Below are 23421 nucleotides of genomic sequence, written 5' to 3'. Positions count from 1 at the left end.
TAGACACTGACTGCTATCAGAGCTGAAGAACATCTCTCTCTTATGTTCCAAACCGCCACCTATAGCAAACACTAAATGGCTCAGTTTCTTTACCTTGGCATTTTCCCTTCTGCTCCAAGATGGTTCTGGAACTACCTTCTGTTGTCCTCCTGACAATTCTCACAATGTAATCCCTATGAGCAAATAAACTGATACAGTTTCCTTTTCCCAACATGACTATGTATATTAATTACAAGTCCACATCACTATCCAATCCTGACGACACCCCCAAGTGGGTGTAAGAACTGGCATCTGAAGTGAGATGCCAAATTTGACCCACTTTCAGCTTTGAGGTGCCCCATACAAATTACTAAGCCGTGAACAGATGTAAGAATCCATCATGCAGGACAGTCCGGCTCCATGCTGTGGTGCAACAGACAAGTGCTTAGCACAGTCAGCCCAAGCTGCCCACCACAGTCTACCCAGGCCTAATGCCAAGCTGCCATCACTGCCATTAGGCAAGGAAATTCAACCTCGTCTGCCTCCTCTATCGTGGTCGCACGAGGCCACATCATGATTATGATGTCCCGATGCCACCTCGACACCGGGCATCGCCACTGCATTGCTGCCCAATCAATTGTCAATGAACAATTTAATTGTAACAATCAAAATAATCAATTCCTGACAATATACTGTAATTGTATAGCTAAAAAATCCATTCACCAAGCAATGGTTGGTGTCTTCCTTTATCATCCCATCTGTTAAGTCTCCCCTGACCTTGCATTTTGGGTGACTTTTCAGAACCCCACCCCTTTCCCTAGATGTCTCAAGTTCCCTTCCCTTCACCCCTCTCCCTACCCGTTCAATCTTTATGCTGGAAGGAGGGGCCACTGGCTTCAAAAGCTTGCATAAGTAAAACCTTTCTCCTGCCATCACTTGGTGACTGGATTTTTTTATCTATCCAATTACTACATATTAAATGTGCAAGCTTCACTTGTAGGGGGAAATGCCTCTGGACCAATGCTGCCACTGACATCATCGAGGTCTGTGTGTGTGTGTGTGTCTAGTTTAAAACAATTCCCTCAACCACGTCACAGAGGCAACTAGTGATGGATCCAACATATTGCAAACATGGGTGGAGCAACTCCGTGTGAAAAATGATGATCTGCAAAGGCACCTTAGTGAGGCATTAGTAAATGTGATGCTGCGAAACAGCACTGTGCCTGGAGCTAGCCTAACTTCCCTATTTCTGTGTTCCCCTAGGCGGTTCTAAACTAGATGTAAACGTTGACACAGTAGTACAAAATGTAATGGATACAGGGAAACTGTCCCCATCGACTGACGAAAAGTTTATAGGAGTACCAACACGAAAGTGCAAGGAGTGGCTCATGCTTATGTAGATTCAAGGAAGGGCTGAGAAATACCAAGGCATTTGACATCCTTGCAGAATGCGTTGAGGATATGTACAGAGATAAATACAGTCAGCTACTATAAGGACAATCTTTCCATCAAATATCAAAATTCTGGAGAGGATTTTGAGTGATTTGCTGACTGAATAAGAGTTGCATGTTGTCGTACATATGTACTAACAGAAAGTAATGAAAGGAATGAGATACCACTCAGGAAATCAGAAACTTGCTTGCAGATTCACTCATTCGCAGGATTGACCCCACAGGTACCTGACAAGGTGAAGTACACCGAGTACACTAAGTTAGGCTACACAACTCACAAAGGAGGTGCAACAATTCGTCTAATCATCCACCGGGATAAAGCGCACTTGATGTGCATTCGTTGCCAAAGTGTGCTACACTTGTTGCAAATGACAAAAAGTTACACGGCTCCTTAGTGTTTGGCACCAGCATGTGCTTGTTTTAGAAAAATCAGACACGAGAGAGAAAACTGTCCATCTCTACAGCACTGGTCAGCTAACCAAGTAGATCAACGAGGTGCTCGAAGGAATGTGAATACGCGAAACGTGAATGGGAGCAGTTCTGCCACTGCTCCTTGCTCCCCTTCTGCAAAGCCAATCCGGTAAGAGAGATAGGAATTGCTCAAGTTTGCAAGATAAATGAACAGCAGAACTTCTACCTTCCTCATCAATACAGGCATACAAATAAATGTTTTGTTTGTTAGATATACTCACTGTCAACTGTACCCCATTCTAGCTGACTTTGCAACTTCATCTGAAGAAAAGAAACAACTTCTGTCAAACTTCTTAATGTACCACAAGATTCCTACATATGATACCAAGCCAATAGCCTGGAAACCATATTGCACATCTTATCACTTGCAGCCTGCAGTAGACAAAAATGCCTCAGATTTACTAAAAGCTGGAGTAATTAAACCTTCTTTCAGTTCCTGGTTGTCACATACAGGGTGTACATAAAGTCCAGGAACACTTTCAATCATTATTTATTGCAAAAGAACTAAACATTGTACAGGTCTCATACATATTGCACTTTGAAGAGAGACTGTGAAAGTTTTTGTTTTTTACAAACATTTGATATGCGAACCATGAGAGACCCAGCACATGCCAGTATGGTAATTGATACCTTGCCATACCCATCCTAGCATGGCATCGTCGACTGTGGCAGTCGCTTCCCGTATTCTCTCCCAGAATTCTGCTGTATCACGTGGTAGAGGTGGTACATGCATCAGATCTTTAATGTGTTCCCACAGAAAAGACTCACATGGAGTGAGGTCTGGTGATCAGGAAGGCCATTTCATGAAACAGCTGTCCCCTTGTGTAGCACGGCCAGTCCACCAATGCAGTAGCTCCGTGTTCAGGTACCCACAAACTTCAAGATGGAAATGGGGTGGAGCCCCGTTCTGCTGAAACATGTCCAACTAGGAATACCCAGTGACAGTGCTTTCGACAAAGAAGAATGGCCTGTACAGTTTTCAACGTGACAAGGCACAAAAAATATTTACCTTTGGGGAATCACACTCAAATTCAATGCTTTTGTGTGAATGCTTTGAATCCCATATTCGACATTTATGCCTGTTCACTTTCCCATTTGTCAAACTACAACATACCTCAACTCACCATGCTTGTGACTAGCACCAACTATCGGCAAATTACCAAAATACGCTGTGGCAGTTGTAATGCTATTGTAAATATAATACTGCCATTAATCTGTATATTTTAAATTTTTTGTTCCGTAATAATTTTGAAAAATTAGGTAAATACTATAACGAGAGTAAGCTTTTGTTAAGTGTAGTTTATCTGTTAAAAATAACTTCTTTGATGTAGGTGGAATAAATGTATTAAAACATATTTTGTAAATAATTATGTAATATTTCAAGTACAACTGTAATTAATTATGTCAATTTTGTATGTATGTGCTGTCATGCAATTGTAGATGGTTCATACTTAGGGTTTTTGTAAGCAGAAGCGTAAAATGAAAATGTGTAGGGATCATAGGTAGAACGGAACTCCGTTCTGTGGTGGAATGGGAAAGGTGGTGGGGCATGCGAGTGAGAATTGGCGAGCAAGTGACACACACAGTCAGTAGCTGCCCTGCAAGTGGTGAACATGCTCAGACGTGTTCTACATGATTGGCGCAGTACAGCAATAAATTAATAGCTCAGAAATTTGCAATTTTATCATCGCCAACAAGAGGAAGATAGAGCTATGTACATCAAGAGCCGTACCTGTGCAATGTTACTACGCAGCACCGCCTCACGCCACCTTCGACATCAGTAACAGGCAAAGTACTTTACTTAGAAGTGTATCACAGTATGAACCATCCTTCTTCAATCAGAGGAATATAAGTGTTAAATGTATCTTTGTGTTTAACCATAATTTTCCAATTTCATTTACCTCAGTAGGGTCCTTACCTAAACAAATTTATTCCGAGTATTCTGATGTTTATTGAAGCTTGAATAATAGTAAATTACTGGCAATAGTATTGTTTTGGTAGTAAATTCTGAAAATCATTGTTAAATACTAAAGTTTGCACATATCGGTTTAAGAACCACCGCTTTTCATGACCATGAGGATAAGTTTTCAATAGCATTTTTGAAAGTAAGATAACATAATTGTTTAACTGCAACAATCTTAACAGTATTTGTTCGTGTTGCTTCTCCATGTCAAAGAAAGCCAGACAAATATTGGTGTTAGTTAAATGTTAACAAATAAAAGTCCTAAAGAAATGAAATCTAGTCGTGTTAAATAATAGTTTCGGTCATATGAATAATAGCTATAAGTTTAATATTTTTTTGTATCCTTGTTGAAACATGTGTGTGATTTCTTTAAATAATTACTGAAGTATAGTGGTAAATTCCTAAGTAACAGAAAGTGGGATTAATAGTAATTACTGCCAAATGACCCAAGTAAATGGAAATTAAGTGGTTGTCTTTCAGTTACATAGTAAGTGAAAGCAGTTATTTATTCAGTGTCGAAAATTGACTTCATCTTTTCGTGTGGACACTGTGCCCGATTTGGGCTGGTGGCCGTTTTATTAAGCGAAACAGTTTATTGTTATAACAGGCTTTGTCTGATAAAAGGTTTCCAAAAGTAATTATTCTCACCGCTTTTCCCACAAACTGTATGATTCAGAGAAAAATAGTTTGATAATTTACCATTAGGTTGAACACGGTTAAAATCAGTCTCCGAGAGTCGATGGTTTGGAGTGTGCCTGTCACTACTTACTACACAGTTCTGACATTCCGAATCGCGGATCTTCCATTTTTACAGTGGTAGAACTTAAACGTTCTGGTACCGTATTGACGAGAACGCGAAAGAACCGTTGCACGGTACACATGAAAAAAAAACTTTCAGGGTTTCTCTTCAAAATGACATACGTATGATATCTGTACAATGTTTTGTTCTTGTGCAGGGCGTATACGCGGACAAGGAAACAAAATTCCCGGATTTTTCATGGATAAAAATACACTTTCTCCCAGGTGAAAACAAGCTTTCTCCATGTTAAGTGACAGTATATTTTCCCTTATCAATCCTTTGAATGGTTATGGTTTTATACATGGGCGTAGAATTTCCTGGCACAATAGAAAACGAAACTCAGGGAAAAAGACAAGATTTGGAAATATCTTCCATTTGCAGCAACATGCATGCTGCGTATTTTCATATTACAAAAGTATACATTGGAATTCCACCAAACACCACATGTTACTTTCCAAATCACTGAAATCAGGATTGTGATGCGCTTTTGTAAGCCAGTCATAGCTCATGTCACGTGATCTCGCCAGCCGATATTCAGAGCATAGGACACGTGATGTAGTCAGCCAGCAGCAACATCACTATTAAAAAGCACGAACACACAAACAGGGAAAGTTAATAGTTTAAATTAATATATATGGTGTTGCTACAAGAAAAGCAAAGCTGTCACATATAATATTGGTCTCTAAGGTTAATATGCTGCAAGAGAAGTTAAGCTTTCGCATATAATGTTGATCTTTCTTGTGTGTGTTGCACTTTGAGATACATCACACAAATGTGCCAGTAAAATTTACAATAATGAGATAAATGTCTGATCTTCAGGGTTCCAAATTCTTCTCAATGACTCATCATCAAAGAGTTGATTTTTAAATAAGTCAAACGCTCTTTAATTTAATAAATTCATGGCACATTCTTGCACATAGTTCAACTTACGTAGAAGGATATTTACTTTGAAAGTAATGCTTTTGAAACCACTAGTCGCAATACTCTCCCGCGACCTGTCAGAAATAGGTTTGTTTCAGCAGTTGCCAGACAGCGCAAATAACAGGCGACACAGCTATCATAACATAGGAAGCCCGTATGTGCGTACGTGTTAAACACTGAAAGATCATACATTATGTCATAAAAGAAACAAGACATTAGAAGATACTCCATGAGCATTGGAATTTCGTGAACCATATTAAAATGTGCACATTTAAAGTGCACAATCATATGTCCAGATTTCCAATGAAGTAGACCTCAACCTGATATTAAGCTTTTCAGTGTGGCTTTCGCGATGTAAATTTTCTTGGAGCACCAGTATTGTATTATATCATATGTGGTTCTTAATTATGGCATAATGCCATATGTGCTATGGGGGGGGGAGATAGGGGGGGGGGGGGGGGGGGAGAATGCAGCGAACAGTTGAAACCAGCCAGCACTGTGGAATTAAACATTTCGTTTCAAATACATTGACTGCCACTGCAGAAAAGGTTAATAAAAGCCAAATTTCTTTAGCAAACAGACAAAAATAACTTCATTGTTCCACAAGGTGATTAATGCTTGACTGTCAGAAAGGTAGAAATAAAATAAAATCTGAAACTAATGCCATATTTTAGCCTTCCATAACTATGTGAATGTATTTTAATTCACTTGATAGCTCCCAGCCACAGACATCCGTTTTGTTTCGATTTGACGTGAGAGTACATGAAGGCGAAACAGCAAAATCACTAAATGTAGACACGGATCACGTGGAGACTACCCACTACAACTCTACTCTGACTGCTCTGCGCATCAGCCCCATATCTACGATATTTGCGTACCGAATCAATACTAAAAAAATCGAATTTTCAAAAATATGTTCATCTTGTAGCGCACATCTTTCTGAAAAGTCTGAAGCATAAAACATGTGTGTTCGAGGAAATGTAAGACATATTATTTGGTCTTAAGTACGCCAAAGTGCAGTGCCATGCCTCTTGACAAATCATTCTTCTAACGCATGTCACTGTATTTCACTCTGTGGAATTGAAACGTGTATATTTTGTAATGGATGCCATCAAACTATATTCAGGACAGTGGAAATTGAAATGTCCTGTGGGGCCTCGCCTGTTCCCAGTCAACCAGTTAGACAGCCTGCCCCTTTTCAAAAAACAAAATCTCACAATTAATAGCGGATGGGATTTTTTGTAATCAGGAGAACAAGAACTCTTCAGAAAATCTGAACTATTTATTGCCTATTGGCTAATAACTTGCTGTTTTGTGTGACATATAATTAAATATAGGATACATAAAACCAATAAAGACAAGAGATAATCAAGAAATGACGCATTTCTTCATTCCTTAGCTCCTAGCATTTTTTCTCTCTAATCTCACTACAGCTTTACATGGTGTGCTTTCCTTTCTGGGAAAGGATCTACGGTATTACCTCATCAAAGTTCATGAAACGTTTTGCTACATGAAAAATCAAAATGTCATTATCTAATACTCAAAAAGCTGTTAACAGAAATAATACCCAAGACTGGTGTGGTTTCTCGATCTGATTACATCTATTTTGTCGCTGTCTGCTAGATACAACAAAATAGGCCTTTCTACGAGGGTCAGTCAAAAAGTAATGCCTCCTATTTTTTTTTCTATGTTTAATTGTCAGGAAATTTAAATGCAATTACATAGGTTGAAAACCACAACATTGAGGATCATTTTGTCATTTTTCAATGTAATCTCCGCCCATCTCTACAGTTTTGGTCCATCTTTGAACAAGGGCATGTATCCCAGCACGGTAAAAATCGCAGCTCTGCTTCCTAAGCCATTGACGCACGGATGTTTTGACGGCCTCCTCATCTTCAAAATGAATCCCACGATGAGCTTCTTTTAGTGGCCCGAACAGATGGAAGTCTGATGGTGCCAGGTCAGGGCTGAAGGGGGGATGAGGCAAAACTTCCCATCCAATTTTGACAATCTCGTCAGAGGTGTGACGACTGGTGTGTGGTCTTGCATTGTCATGCAAAAGAAGAACATCTGCCATTGATTTTGTTGGGCGAACTCGCTGAAGACGTGCTTTAAGTTTGTTGAGGGTTGTGACGTATTGAACAGAATTTATTGTGCATCCCTGCTCCAAAAAATCAACCAGAATCACACCCTCTGTATCCCAGAAAACTGTTGCCATAACTTTCCCTGCCGATCGCACAGTTTTGAATTTTTTCTTCCTCGGCGAGCTTGTGTGACGCCACTCCATTGACTGCCTCTTTGATTCGGGTTCAAAAAAATGCACCCATGTTTCGTCCCCGGTCACAATTTTTTTCAGAAACTCATCTCCCTCCAAACGGAAGCGCTGCAAGTGTTGGGAGGCTATTGTTTTCCTTGCCTCTTTATTCTGATCGGTTAACATTCTTGGAACCCACCGTGCACAAACTTTTGAGTACCCCAATTGTTTAATAATCGTGATCACACTGCCTTTACTAAGAGAAATAATGCGACACACTTCATCTGCAGTCACCCGACGGTCACCACGAATGATGTCATCAACTTGCTGAATGTTGTGTGGAGTCACTGCACTCACCGGCCTGCCGCTCCGCTTTTCGTCAGTCAACGGTGTTTGCCCTTCAGCTTCCTTACAACGACGAACCCATCGTCTAACAGTGCTGACATCCACTGTCACAACACCATACACCTTCTTCAGTCTTTCATGAATGCGTATGGGCGTTTCACCTTCTGCATTCAAGAATTCAATCACACAACGCTGTCTCAAACGAACATCGATGTCGGCCATCTTACAAACTTCTGCTGTGCTGCCACCTGTTGACACAGAAAGTTACTACTGCAGTGGATTGCAGAAGAAGGTTTGAGGAATGGCGCCAAATTCAAATTTTTCACTTAACTTAATTTCTTTAAGTAGAAAAAAAATGGGAGGCATTACTTTTTGACCGACCCTCGTAATATGTCAGCAGTTTTGTAACACACACCAAATAAACAAGACTGTTTTGGCACCAATGGCCATTTTTATAACACTACAGAATATAATTCATGAAGTACCAATATCAAATGCCTATTAGGCCTACTACAAACAAAAGCACTTAATGTTAGGAAATAGTTTCACTTTCATTCATATGCACCAATTTCTCAAGCATGAGACCGAAATGTAGTATTACGAAATTTTTATATAAATTTGGGATCGTCTTATTCTCCCATAATTTGTCCCCGTTTCCTCTCCTTCCTCGTTCCACAAACAATCTTGTCACCACCAATTCTGTAGCTATTCGTGCCATTGTCAAAATTTGTTTGCTGTTTAACTTCACTAACCCTGCCAGAATCACACGTTAGGTTATCCCGCAATTATTTTCCGGTTAGGCGTTTTACGTTTTTGTGCAACACGTTTTCCATGTTACTTCCAGAATAGAGCTTAAGTGGCTGCTAGACGAGAACTGTGCTACTGGTCCTTACTAGTGTAGCAATATGGCCAAAAATTTTCTGTCAAAATTTCAATTCCTTTGATACACAGAGAAGATAATACATAATCTTTCTCACCTGTTATTCCTGACAGTTGTTTATTTCCAGTCGGGTAGTCTGAATCTATGAATTTCGCTAGTAATTATAACAACACTGATCTTTCACAAACCCAATCAACCACATAATCAGACAGCAATTGGCATTCATCCGTTTGGCTTTAGTCCGCTCAGATCGTATAGCCCTGTCCCATCTACGGGAAGTTTATTTCTAGATGCGATGAGACATCACATACACTATGCATGCATTCAAAAATCTACTTATTATTCAGTCAGAAATCAACTTAAAATGTGTTCAAAAATGTTCAAAACCCAATAGGGATGCGTTTCAAAATCATATGAATAATCAATAGACAAACATGCACTGCATGCTAGGCACTTTGCGATACAAGTTTTTTTCCTCAAAAATATGAATTTGGCGCCCCCTTTTCCCGGTAGCATCTAGCTGCTTGATGCGACTGCTTGCACAGCCAACATCCACATTCCTGTAGCCAGAATTAGGAGAATCTACTACTCAAAAGCAACTCAACTGCGCATGCGCATGAGCCCGCTCGTAACTGCTAAAACGAATCTAATGTAAACAGTTGTGACTTTATGCTCATCGGAGGCAATTTGTTGTTATGAAGCATTGCATAGTCTTCCTAAAGCCTTTGACACATTTTGCATTTGGCAGACACTTGCACGAGCACTGTGTGTCGTCGTTGTATATGGCGCATTTCCTTTGCAATTTAAGTAATTTTCGTTCTTTTTCTCTCGTTTATCTTTTATTGTCGAAGTATTATTCTGCAGTAGTGGGGTACAGTAATATCCTTTGTTAGAGTATCGGTTCTTACCAGTCAAAATTACAAAAAATTAACTGAAAACAATGAAAAATACCTAGAACTCTAAAAAAAAACCGGTTGTCCTGGGTCGTATACACCTTGTTTATGTACGCTCGTTACAGTGGTAGTCCCCAACAGAACCAGTTACAGAGGAAAAGCTTGCAGCATTTTTTGCAAGGATTGATGATATTTTCAATCATCTTGTCAAATGCAAATTCTTCGCCATGCTCCAGCTACTATCAGATTCATGTAGCTATTAAAGAGGGAGAAAAAGACAGCTTTTTTTGTACCCTGTTGGCATTATGAATATCAAAGAAAGCCCTTCCCGCACCCCCCCCCCCCCACCCCCCCAAACATCCGCCTCTCCCCCTCCACAAAATTTTAACATTTTGCTGATTTACTTTTAGGAGGTTTAAAGCCAACCATGTGACTAGTATACCTGGATAACACAGCTGTCTTTTCAAATTCAGTGAGAGAACATGCAAAGTAACTAAAAAACATACTAACCCATTATAGTGATGCTAACATAAATTTTAAATTCAAAAACTGTGATTTTGCACTATCATAATTGCACTATCCAGGCCATATAATTTTAGGAGATGGTCAAGACCAGAACCACAATTAAAAAATGCAGTGAATGATTTTCCAGCATTGAGGAACATTAAAGAATTGCAACTGATTTCTTAGGTTAATAAATTACTATCGCCGTTTTGTGGAAAACTATCCGGTCACCACAAAATGGCTTGCAAAATTACTAACGAAGGGAGTTGCTCCTGTCTGGACAATGGATAGCACGAGGCCCATGTTAAAACTGAAAGACATTCTTAACAAGTGCACCTGTCTCAGGTTATCAGCATTTTGCTCTACCTTTTCTTGTTGTGTGATGCTAGCAATGTCTCAGCTGGTTGTATTTTGAGTCAGATACAAAATGGTGAAGAAAATCCAATTGCCTTATGCTTCACGTCAGCTGTAGCAGCTGTGCAAAATTACACCACCACACAAAATGAACTTCTGATTCTTGCTTTTGGCACCCATTACTGTCAGTGTTACCTATAGGCATGACAGTTCACAGTAATTGCAGATCGTGTTGCTTTACAGTGCCTTTTGAGTTTAAAGGATCCCAGCAGTGGACTTGTTAGATTGGCCTTAAAACTCTGTGAATATGACTACATAACCAGACTTAAGCCTGGAAAGTTAAATCAGAATCCAGGTGCCTTGAGTACAAAAATTAAGATCCTGCAAGTAGATGATGTGCTTACTGAGGAATTAAAGAAGGCACAAGAATCCCGAGACTACTGGCAAATATATACTGTGACAAAGTCATGAGTGTATACAGACACATCGTAATGGGGAAAGTGCCACAAATAAATTAGGATATTAAGTTCAAAATTGTCTTTTTGCAGAGAGTGCAAGAACAAAAACCAAATGTACCTCTTCAAACTATATCTGAGGTAGCTGGACCTTTCAAAGTCTTAGCAGCTGTAATTTTTCCCGAGGGCATGCAGCTTTACTGTATGATTAAATGATGATGGCGTCCTCTTGGGTAAAATATTCCAGAGGTAAAATAGTCCCCCATTCGGATCTTCAGGCGGGGACTACTCAAGAGGATGTCATTATCAGGAGAAAGAAAACTGGCGTTCTACGGATCGGAGCGTGGAATGTCAGATCCCTTAATCGGGAAGGTAGGTTAGAAAATTTAAAAAGGGAAATGGATAGGTTGAAGTTAGATATAGTGGGAATTAGTGAAGTTCTGTGGCAGGAGGAACAAGACTTCTGGTCAGGTGACTACAGGGTTATAAACACAAAATCAAATAGGGGTAATGCAGGAGTAGGTTTAATAATGAATAGGAAAATAGGAATGCGGGTAAGCTACTACAAACAGCATAGTGAACGCATTATTGTGGCCAAGATAGATACGAAGCCCACACCTACTACAGTAGTTCAAGTTTATATGCCAACTAGTTCTGCAGATGATGAAGAAATTGATGAAATGTATGATGAAATAAAAGAAATTATTCAGATACTGAAGGGAGACGAAAATTTAATAGTCATGGGTGACTGGAATTCGAGTGTAGGAAAAGGGAGAGAAGGAAACATAGTAGGTGAATATGGATTGGGGATAAGAAATGAAAGAGGAAGCCGCCTGGTAGAATTTTGCACAGAGCACAACATAATCATAGTTAACACTTGGTTTAAGAATCATGAAAGAAGGTTGTATACATGGAAGAACCCTGGAGATACTAAAAGGTATCAGATAGATTATATAATGGTAAGACAGAGATTTAGGAACCAGGTTTTAAATTGTAAGACATTTCCAGGGGCAGATGTGGACTCTGACCACAATCTATTGGTTATGACCTGTAGATTTAAACTGAAGAAACTGCAAAAAGGTGGGAATTTAAGGAGATGGGACCTGGATAAACTGAAAGAACCAGAGGTTGTACAGAGTTTCAGGGAGAGCATAAGGGAACAATTGACAGAAATGGGGGAAAGAAATACAGTAGAAGAAGAATGGGCAGCTTTGAGGGATGAAGTAGCGAAGGCAGCAGAGGATCAAGTAGGTAAAAAGACGAGGGCTAGTAGAAATCCTTGGGTAACAGAAGAAATATTGAATTTAATTGATGAAAGGAGAAAATATAAAAATGCAGTGAATGAAGCAGGCAAAAAGGAATACAAACGTCTCAAAAATGAGATTGACAGGAAGTGCAAAATGGCTAAGCAGGGATGGCTAGAGGACAAATGTAAGGATGTAGAGGCCTATCTCACTAGGGGTAAGATAGATACTGCCTACAGGAAAATTAAAGAGACCTTTGGAGATAAGAGAACGACTTGTATGAATATCAAGAGCTCAGATGGAAACCCAGTTCTAAGCAAAGAAGGGAAAGCAGAAAGGTGGAAGGAGTATATAGAGGGTCTATACAAGGGCGATGTACTTGAGGACAATATTATGGAAATGGAAGAGGATGTAGATGAAGATGAAATGGGAGATATGATACTGCGTGAAGAGTTTGACAGAGCACTGAATGACCTGAGTCGAAACAAGGCCCCCGGAGTAGACAACATTCCATTGGAACTACTGACGGCCTTGGGAGAGCCAGTCCTGACAAAACTCACCCATCTGGCGAGCAAGATGTATGAAACAGGCGAAATACCCTCAGACTTCAAGAAGAATATAATAATTCCAATCCCAAAGAAAGCAGGTGTTGACAGATGTGAAAATTACCGAACTATCAGTTTAATAAGTCACAGCTGCAAAATACTAACACGAATTCTTTACAGACGAATGGAAAAACTAGTAGAAGCCAACCTCGGGGAAGATCAGTTTGGATTCCGTAGAAACACTGGAACACGTGAGGCAATACTGACCTTACGACTTATCTTAGAAGAAAGATTAAGGAAAGGCAAACCTACATTTCTAGCATTTGTAGACTTAGAGAAAGCTTTTGACAATGTTGACTGGAATACTCTCTTTCAAATTCTAAAGGTGGCAGGGGTAAAATACAGGGAGCGAAAGGCTATTTACAATTTGTACAGAAACCAGATGGCAGTTATAAGAGTTGAGTGACATGAAAGGGAAGCAGTGGTTGGGAAGGGAGTAAGACAGGGTTGTAGCTTCTCCCCGATGTTGTTCAATCTGTATATTGAGCAAGCAATAAAGGAAACAAAAGAAAAATTCAGAGTAGGTATTAAAATTCATGGAGAAGAAATAAAAAATTTGAGGTTCGCCGATGACATTGTAATTCTGTCAGAGACAGCAAAAGACTTGGAAGAGCAGTTGAATGGCATGGACAGTGTCTTGAAAGGAGGATATAAGATGAACATCAACCAAAGCAAAACAAGGATAATGGAATGTAGTCTAATTAAGTCGGGTGATGTTGAGCGAATTAGATTAGGAAATGAGACACTTAAAGTAGTAAAGGAGTTTTGCTATTTGGGGAGCAAAATAACTGATTATGGTCGAAGTAGAGAGGATATAAAATGTAGACTGGCAATGGCAAGGAAAGCGTTTCTGACGAAGAGAAATTTGTTAACATCGAGTATAGATTTAAGTGTCAGGAAGTCCTTTCTGAAAGTATTTGTATGGAGTGTAGCCATGTATGGAAGTGAAACATGGACGATAAATAGTTTGGACAATAAGAGAATAGAAGCTTTTGAAATGTGGTGCTACAGAAGAATGCTGAAGATTAGATGGGTAGATCACATAACTAATGAGGAAGTATTGAATAGGATTGGGGAGAAGAGAAGTTTGTGGCACAACTTGACCAGAAGAAGGGATCAGTTGGTAGGACATGTTCTGAGGCATCAAGGGATCACCAATTTAGTATTGGAGGGCAGCGTGGAGGGTAAAAATCGTAGCGGGAGACCAAGAGATGAATACACTAAGCAGATTCAGAAGGATGTAGGTTGCAGTAGGTACTGGGAGATGAAAAAGCTTGCACAGGATAGAGTAGCATGGAGAGCTGCATCAAACCAGTCTCAGGACTGAAGACCACAACAACAACAACAACAACAGCACTCTATATTGCAGGACCATTTGCCTTAACAGTAAAAAGTAACATACATTTTATCTGTCGCTGACCGTTTCTCTCATCATCTTATTGTGTGACCCACTGCAGACATGGCCGCTGAGATGGTTGTGAGAGCACTGGTAACTTATTTTGCACTATAATCTAGAAGTCCAGAGGCCATTATAGCAGACTGAGGGACAAACGTTATGGCCAATCTTATCATACAGTTATCTTGACTGTTTAAAATAAAGAAGTTCAGAGCTATGTCATTTCATTCTAAGAGTAATGGCAGGGTTGAACACATTCATAAAACAGTACCTAGAATCTTATCTTATAACATGATTAGCTTCCCCTCAGACTGGGATTGTCTATTACCATATGTGATTTCGTCATACAACACCAGAATACATGAAACCACAGTGTCGATTCCCTTTGAGGTTGTTTATCACCACAAAATCCATTCATGTTTCAAGACTTATAAGCTGTCACCCAAAATGAATTCCAACAAAGTGAAGTACCTGGCTAAAAGATTAACATTTATTTTGAAGAGAATTCAGCAGAACAATGCAGCTGAACATGGAGACAGCTCCATAGTTGAAAGGATGCTAGGATGCTGATATACCCATTAGGAGATCATGGGATGTTATGACAAACTGCCATGAAATTGGGCAGAACTAAGAAATTTACATGACCATGCACTAGACCGTTACAGACTGTTCAGCAGAACAATGCAGCTGAACATGGAGACAGCTCCATAGTTGAAAGGATGGTACGATGCTGATATACCCATTAGGAGATCATGGGATGTTATGACAAACTGCCATGAAATTGGGCAGAACTAAGGTGTGGGATGCGTCACCAATAGCCTCTCCCACACAAATGTCAACCTCTCCGGCACGTGGTATCCGCTGCTACGCTAACGAGGCTCTGGCGACCGAGTTTCTCCCGGGATAAGGAGAACCCTCAACTAAGCCAACGACCTTCTAGAGGGCGGATGAGCTGGTAGAGCAAGGGCACCCTCTTGTCCTTGGAGTGAGAAATCACTCCTAAAGACGGAAGAATCACCAAGGGTGGTCAACGGCATAGGATGCTGAAGGCAACGGGAAACCACAGCATTAAAGATCCAATGGATATCCCCAGGAAAACTCATCATGGCAGGGTTCAATGTCAAATTATCCGGAGTTTCAACTCCCCCACTCGGATCTCCGGGGGGGTGAGCCTTGAAAAATGCCACAAGTAAATACAAAAATAATGCAACAATAGCAACTTGGAATGTAAGATCATTATACCAACCAGGCAAAGTAAATAATGTTATACAAGAAATGAAACGCCTAAAAATTAACATTTTGGGTGTAAGTGAAACAAGATGGCCTGACTCAGGAGAAATGACCATTGACAACATGAAAGTATATTACTCGGGAAATTCTGATAGCCAGCACAGGAATGGGGTAGGAATAATTTTAGATGAGTGTGCTAGTAAATCTGTCAAAAGCATTTTACCAATCTCAGATAGAGTAATCAGTCTACATTTACAAACGAAACAAACAAATATTAATTTAATCCAAATCTATGCTCCAACAGCCGACAAAGACCAAGAAGAAATAGGAAAATTTTATGAAGAATTAACACAAGCAATAGGAACCTCAAAAAGCAGAGACATTATTATCATCATGGGAGATTTTAATGCCAAAATAGGTGAAGGAAGTGAAGGTGATCTTATTGGACCTTTTGGTTTAGGAACAAGAAATGAAAGAGGAGATTTGCTGTCACAATTTTGCCAGGAAAACAATCTGTCTATTACAAACACATTTTTTAAACTCCCTAAACGAAGACTTTATACTTGGAAATCACCAAGAGACTGTAATGAAGAAGTTTGCAGAAATCAAATTGATTTCATACTTATAAACAAGAGGTACAAAAATTCTATTCATGGTGTGAAAACATATCCAGGAGCTGATATATTTTCTGATCATAACCTTTTAGTAGCAAAGTTCCATGTGAAACTGAAAGCCATACAAAAGAAACAAAAGAGGGACTATATAAATACAACTATTCTAAGAGACCCCTTGACTAAACAAAAGACTTCTGAAGAGATTAATAAGGAATTAGTTAGGATAAAGAATAATCAAACAGAAGACATTGATGGCAAATGGGTACTTATAAAAGACACATTAAATAATGCATGTAAAAACACAATGGCGACCAAACACGACAACATGAAAAAGAAGTGGATGACAGAGAAGATATTACAATTGATGGAACAAAGAAGAATACTTAAAAATAGAGATGAAAGTGAGTATAAAAGATTACATGCAGAAATACGAAAAGAAACACGGCGAGCAAAAGAAGAATGGTACAAGGAACAATGCTCTGAAATTGAGAGTTATGAAACAAGACATGATAGTTTCAACTTACACAAAAAAGTTAAAGATTTAGCTGGACTTAATAAAAAGAAAAGTACAAGTTTATTGTTAGATAAAAATGACAAAATAATTCCTGATGTTAAAGGTAAACTGGACAGGTGGACAGAATATGTCAAAGAACTATTTGAAGATACAAGAAAAGATCAAAAATTTTATGATAACATAATCGGAGAACGAGGACCAAACATATCGAAAGAAGAAATATTACATGTTATCAACAAATCAAAGACAGGAAAAGCCCCTGGACCGGATAAGATACCAAATGACATCCTGAAACTCATAGGAATAGACCATATAGATATATTTGTACAATTGTTTAATGATATTTATAATTCGGGAATTATTCCTAGGGATTGGTTGACATCTACCTTTGTTACATTACCCAAAAAGGCTAATGCCAAAACTTGTAATGATCACCGTACAATAAGCTTAATGAGTCACACCTTAAAGATATTTCTAAAAGTTATACACCAACGAATATACAAAAAGTAGAAGAAGGTATAAGTGAAACACAATTCGGTTTTAGAAGTTCCCTCGGTACAAGAGAAGCATTGTTTGCTTTTAACATATTAGCGCAACGATGTATGGAGGTTAACCAGCCACTATATGTGTGCTTCCTGGATTATAATAAAGCATTTGACAAAGTTCGTCATGATCATCTCATAGAATTGTTAGAAAAGAAAACACTTGATAAGAAAGACATCCGCATTATATATAACCTCTACTACAATCAAACCGCAACCGTGAAGGTAGAAAATGAGTTATCGAATGATATAGAAATAAAGAGGGGTGTGAGACAAGGCTGCGTTCTCTCACCCTTATTGTTTAATATGTATTCAGAAGACATAATCCAGGCAGCTCTATCAGATGAAATAGCTGGCATTAAAGTGAATGGGCTAAACATTAACAATGTTAGGTTTGCTGATGACACTGCACTACTAGCTGGAAACCTCAAAGATCTACAATTACTTCTTGACAAAGTCGCAGAAAAAAGTGAAGAATTTGGCTTGACTCTTAACGTAAGCAAGACTAAGTTCATGGTGATATCTAAAACACACCAACAAGAAAATCTTACAATCAATAGGGAAAGAGTCGATCAAGTACGTAAATTTAAATATCTCGGAACAATTGTAAATGAGGAGATTGAAAGCTCAGAAGAAATTAAATCGAGAATAGGACAGGCCAGAAGTAGCTTTAATAAGATGAAAAATGTATTCTGTTCGAGAGACATTTGTTTAAACACAAAAATGAGGTTGCTAAGATGCTATGTATTCTCAAAATTATTATACGGAATGGAAGCGTGGACATTGAAAAAGAAGGACATGAACAGTTTAGAAGCTTTTGAAATGTGGGCATATAGAAGAATACTTAGAATTAGTTGGGTGTCGAGGATTACTAACCAAGATGTCCTAAGAAGAATGGGAAAGGAAAAAGAATTAATTAAAATTATTAAAGTAAGGAAGCTACAATATTTAGGCCATGTTATTAGGGGAGTAAATTACAAAATATTGCAAATAATACTAGAAGGGAAAATTTGTGGGAAGAGAACGAGGGGTAGAAGACGGACATCCTGGATTGACAATTTAAAAAATTGGTACAACTGTTCAACGTCAGAACTCCTTACATCAGCCAAATCAAGATCAGAAATTGCCATGATGACAGCCAACCTTCTTAGAGGAGACGGCACATGAGGAAGAAGAAGAAATTTACATGACCCTGCACTAGACCATTATAGATACTGTATTTCACATTGCCTGTCAACATTGAATTACAAATCAGAAGATTATAGCTCAGTTTGATCGCTTGACCAAGTATAAAGATATACCTATAGCATCTACTGTAGTGGATCCAGCAAATCTCAGAAATGTTTAGAACAGATTTTGGTATAATTTACATTCTGTTACCCCATCAATTTACAGTCTAGGGATGATGCTGTACCCTGTTTACATAGAAAACATCAACCCAGTCACATATGTTGTCTGATACCCATATCACCATACTTTTGATAATAAACATTGGTGCTGTATTAAGTCGAATTGTTTTTATAAATCAGGAAATGTTCCATCTACCTTATTCCCTCAATCTTTGTCTTTGAGGATGGTATGTGGAGTAAAACAAATAAATAAATACAAAAAAGTGTAGGGGGGTGTTGTGTGAGGGAGGTTTTCAGAATTCGTGCTTGTTGGTTTGGAGGAGGTCATTCTGCTTGAAATAACTGTAAATATTTGTAGAGGTGTTATACCTCAACAGCATCTGAGTGTTGGTCCATAGGTTCAAGCGATTGCCACAGTATATCTCTTTTTTATTTTTAAAACCACTTTTAATATAATATTTGAGTTTCCTTTAATACCTGTAGTATTTTTAATTTTCTTATTTGCTACAAAGGCTACACTTGTATTTACTTCCACTCTTTTCATCTGTAATAAAACATACGGCCTGATTTTAATTCCATTTGGTCTGGATTTTTTCAATGCTTCTGATAACCTTTCTACATATTATTTGGTCTTAATTAACTCCTCTTGCAACTCCACCAACTTAGATCGTGATCCCAGAGTTCTGCAGTTTATTGTCACTGTTTAAGAAGTTGTAGAAACATTTGTGTTTCTAAGGCCCAAGTGATCAAATGCAGAAGTAGCTGTATGTGCCCTGTGGTCTGAGGCTATTGCCCGAGTTTCCTAAGTACAATTTTATATATTCAGCATTACCCATTCTGTATAAGAGTACAACTCTTGATTCTTTAGATACTTTGGAAAGTTGAGGCAAATTTGACGTAAGATAGCACTTATACTGTGCATGCTTTTAGTGATGACATAGCATAACGCTCAAATCTTAACGACTTTTTTTCCATTTATGGACTTCTTTTTACTTTCTGCTCTGTTGTGGTTAATATAAAATTAGTACCAGACCTAAAATTTTGACAGAGTTAAGTCTCTTCTTGGAAAGTTTTGTGTTGAAACTTCAATGCAAGTGAGAAAAAGTTTATTTTCTACCAGTTATAAATTTTCTCTAGATTATTTATTAATGTACCATAAACCTTGTTATAATGTTGTATTTTTTATCTTATCTTGTGTCCTGTCTTACATTTGTAACTTATTTTACATTTATACTCCTCTACTTCATTGTGTGCAGTAGTCTGTTACAATATCTTACTTATTGATAGTAGTAGTTCCTTTTACCCTGTTACTAATTGTTTCACCTCTCCATTCATTTGTTATTTCAAAATAACTTCTTTCTTTTATAATCCCATGTTAAGGGTTTTAGAGTCTTACATGCTCACAGATTTGTTTTGTTACATTACTGATTAACAGAAAATTACTTCTGAAATGTTCACTTTCTATACAGAATGATTCATATTTTGTGTACATGGTTTGAGTTACACTAAAACAAACAAAGTAGTGTCAGAAATTTGACCCCATGTTACTTCTACAGTAATTGAAAAAAGGTAGATGAAATATCTCATGTATAAAATTTACTCTGTGAGCTATTGATTGATACTGTTTTTGGAGATAGCAATATTATGTAGATCAAAATATGGAGTGACATATGTACCAGGCACATCAATGCTGCCCCTAATGCATTGTGTGCGTGCTGTGGTGCCAGTGATGAAAATGAAGTAGTGAGGCATGCCATTATTGAGAAATAGCATCTCATATGAAATGACAGTCAATTAGATACATTGTCATGATGGTTTTTCACTCTAGTAGGCAACCTGATAAGAAAACTATGAATAATTATGCTGGAAAAATCAAAATGGTTATTATACAGGGTGTTACAAAAAGGTACGGCCAAACTTTCAGGAAATATTCCTCACACACAAAGGAAGAAAATATGTTATGTGGACATGTGTCCGGAAACGCTTAATTTCCATGTTAGAGCTCATTTTATTACTTCTCTTCAAATCACATTAATCATGGAATGGAAACACACAGCAACAGAACGTACCAGCGTGACTTCAAACACTGTGTTACAGGAAATGTTCAAAATGTCCTCCATTAGCGTGAAAGCGAGGCGACACAGAACTGTCTGATATTGCAGTCAATATTTGTTGATAATGTCTGCTCTTGGCACTTATGTGAGTCTGTATTTGGGGTTACAAAATCAAGTCTCTTTAGCAAGCAAGCTTAGATTCAAATTATTACTATCAGCTAGTTGCATTGATCAGTGGTTGCCACCTAAGTTGATCATTAACAGATACTAGGTGGTCAATTCACATTTCAAAATGAATTGATATCGTTGATTGGCATAGCACATATACAATGAATTAATTAATTCCTTCGAATGACACAGGCTTCAGTTAATGCAGCATGATGTTTTGTCTGTTGAAAATTATTTCCTTTAATATTAATTTGGAATACTACTACATCATCATCATCATCTTTATTGTTATTCTTATTGTCCAGGGATAAGCCATACTTGGTTCACTTCTTGTGATGCTTGGTTTGAAATCGTAGGACACTACAGTTTTTCCTTAACTTAGTTTTTAATAACACAGTTTTTTTTTTAATATGATTCACTACTATGAATGGACACACTTGTTTTTGGGCATGATGCAGTATGAAACTGACCAACTGAGCTATATACAAAATGACAATTTCAGGGCCTACCCTCCAAATAAATTTCTTGGCCAACCACTGTCTCATCTGTCCATAGTCCTTTAACTGATGTTGCTGAGTACTGTCTTCATGTTCTGCCGGTCACCAGGTACTTTTGACGAGTTTAAGCACAGCTTGTGGGTTTTCCTTGAGTTACCTTAAGCCATCCTGCTGCCCCCTGACCACTAATGACAAGTATAAATGTGCAACTTCACAGGCAGCTGTGTACTGTTCATGAATTTAAGTGCACAACACAGCTTTGAACCTATTTTTTAGCAGTTCCTCACAGTTCTGGCTACTAAGTTGCTAGTAGTAGTAGTACTGTGTCTACTACGATATTATTTCACTGCATTCAATTTTACTTCATCTTACTGTTCATCAAGATTAGAATAAAAATGTTTGGGATTACGGAAATGTCCAATTCCACCCGTATGCTTTGACCAATGACGTCACCAATATGGCGGACACGACCATTCACAATGTCTCCAATACGGCGCCTATGAGGTCATTATGTAAACACGATTACAAAATCCATAAATATAATCAAACTCACGGGACCAGTGGCACTGAACACCTTTCTCCCAGTGAGACACCAGGTTGTTGGTGTCGTCACTGTAGAATGCTTGACTTCGTTGGCAGACCCACAGCCTCACCTACGCTTACACTAATTCATCACTATCAAAGTTGAGTCCCTGAAGGTGTTCTTTAAGTTTTGCAAACAGTTGAAAATTCATTGTCTCAAACCGGGTCAGTATGGAGTATGATCAATAATAATGAATCAAAGGCGTCAGACTGTTGCAGGTGCAAAAAAAAGTTGTGTATGGTCTGGCATTGTCATGCTGAAGGAGAGGGTGCTCCACATGTGGATGAACTATTTGAATTGGTGCTCTGTTGTCTGAGGGTTTTCTCACATGCTGACACAGTTAAATAACACACACACCCTTCAGTTCAGAACTGTTCATCAGGAGGGTGCTGCATACTGTGTCAGCAAAGTGGTAACATCAACAGTGTCATATGCATGACAACTGATATTAAGAACAGAATCAAAATTTTGGAGGCATTATTTTCTGGCACACCCTTGTAATAAATTGATGCATTTTACAGTTGCCTCAAATGTTGCGGAATGGTTCCCTTGGCATTGCCCAGCATCCACTTGGAAGTCATAATACTAAATCCATATACACAGCAGCCAAAACATTATGATCACTGATCTACTGTCAGTATAAACTCATCCAGGCAATAGCATCTCACCTTGTCTTCTAGTCAGACACGCACACGTTGCATGGAGTATCAGTGAGCATCTTGTCTTGTTGTAAAATAGGAAATGCGCACAATCTGAGTTTGACCAAGAGCAGATTTTGATGGCCTGAAGGCTTGGTATGAACGTTTTGGAAGCTGCACAGCTTGCCGGGTGTTGAAGTAGTACTATGGCAGTTGTCTTCAACACATGGCAAAACAAAGGTGAGACCATGGCCAGACGTTATGGGGTTGGGCAAGTACTCCTCATCACAGATGGTAGACATCATAGGCTAGGCAGACTGGTAAAACAAGACAGGCAACAAACTGTGATGTAACTAACATCAGACATTAATGCTGGGCAGAGTACAATTGTGTCTGAATGCACAATGCTCCAAACACTCCTAATGATGAGTCTGTGCCGCTGATGACCCACGCCATGACATCGACAACAACTGAAATAGGTATGTAACTGTTGGCGCTGGATGTTGGCACAATGGCCGAGCACTGCGTGGTCTGATGAATCCTGATACCTTCATCGTGCCTTTGGGGGGGTGCATTTCCGTCACCCACAAGGCGAACAGCCTCTTGACTCCTGTACTGTAGGGACCTCCATTATACTCTGGGAAACAACCACGTGGGCACCCATGGGTCCAGTGGAGCTTGTGTGAGGCACTGTGTCACAAAAGAAGTATTGTAAACT

Source organism: Schistocerca piceifrons, chromosome X (genome assembly GCF_021461385.2).
Source record: "Schistocerca piceifrons isolate TAMUIC-IGC-003096 chromosome X, iqSchPice1.1, whole genome shotgun sequence".
Taxonomy (NCBI): Eukaryota; Metazoa; Arthropoda; class Insecta; order Orthoptera; family Acrididae; genus Schistocerca; species Schistocerca piceifrons.
This window is presented reverse-complemented; position numbering follows the sequence as displayed.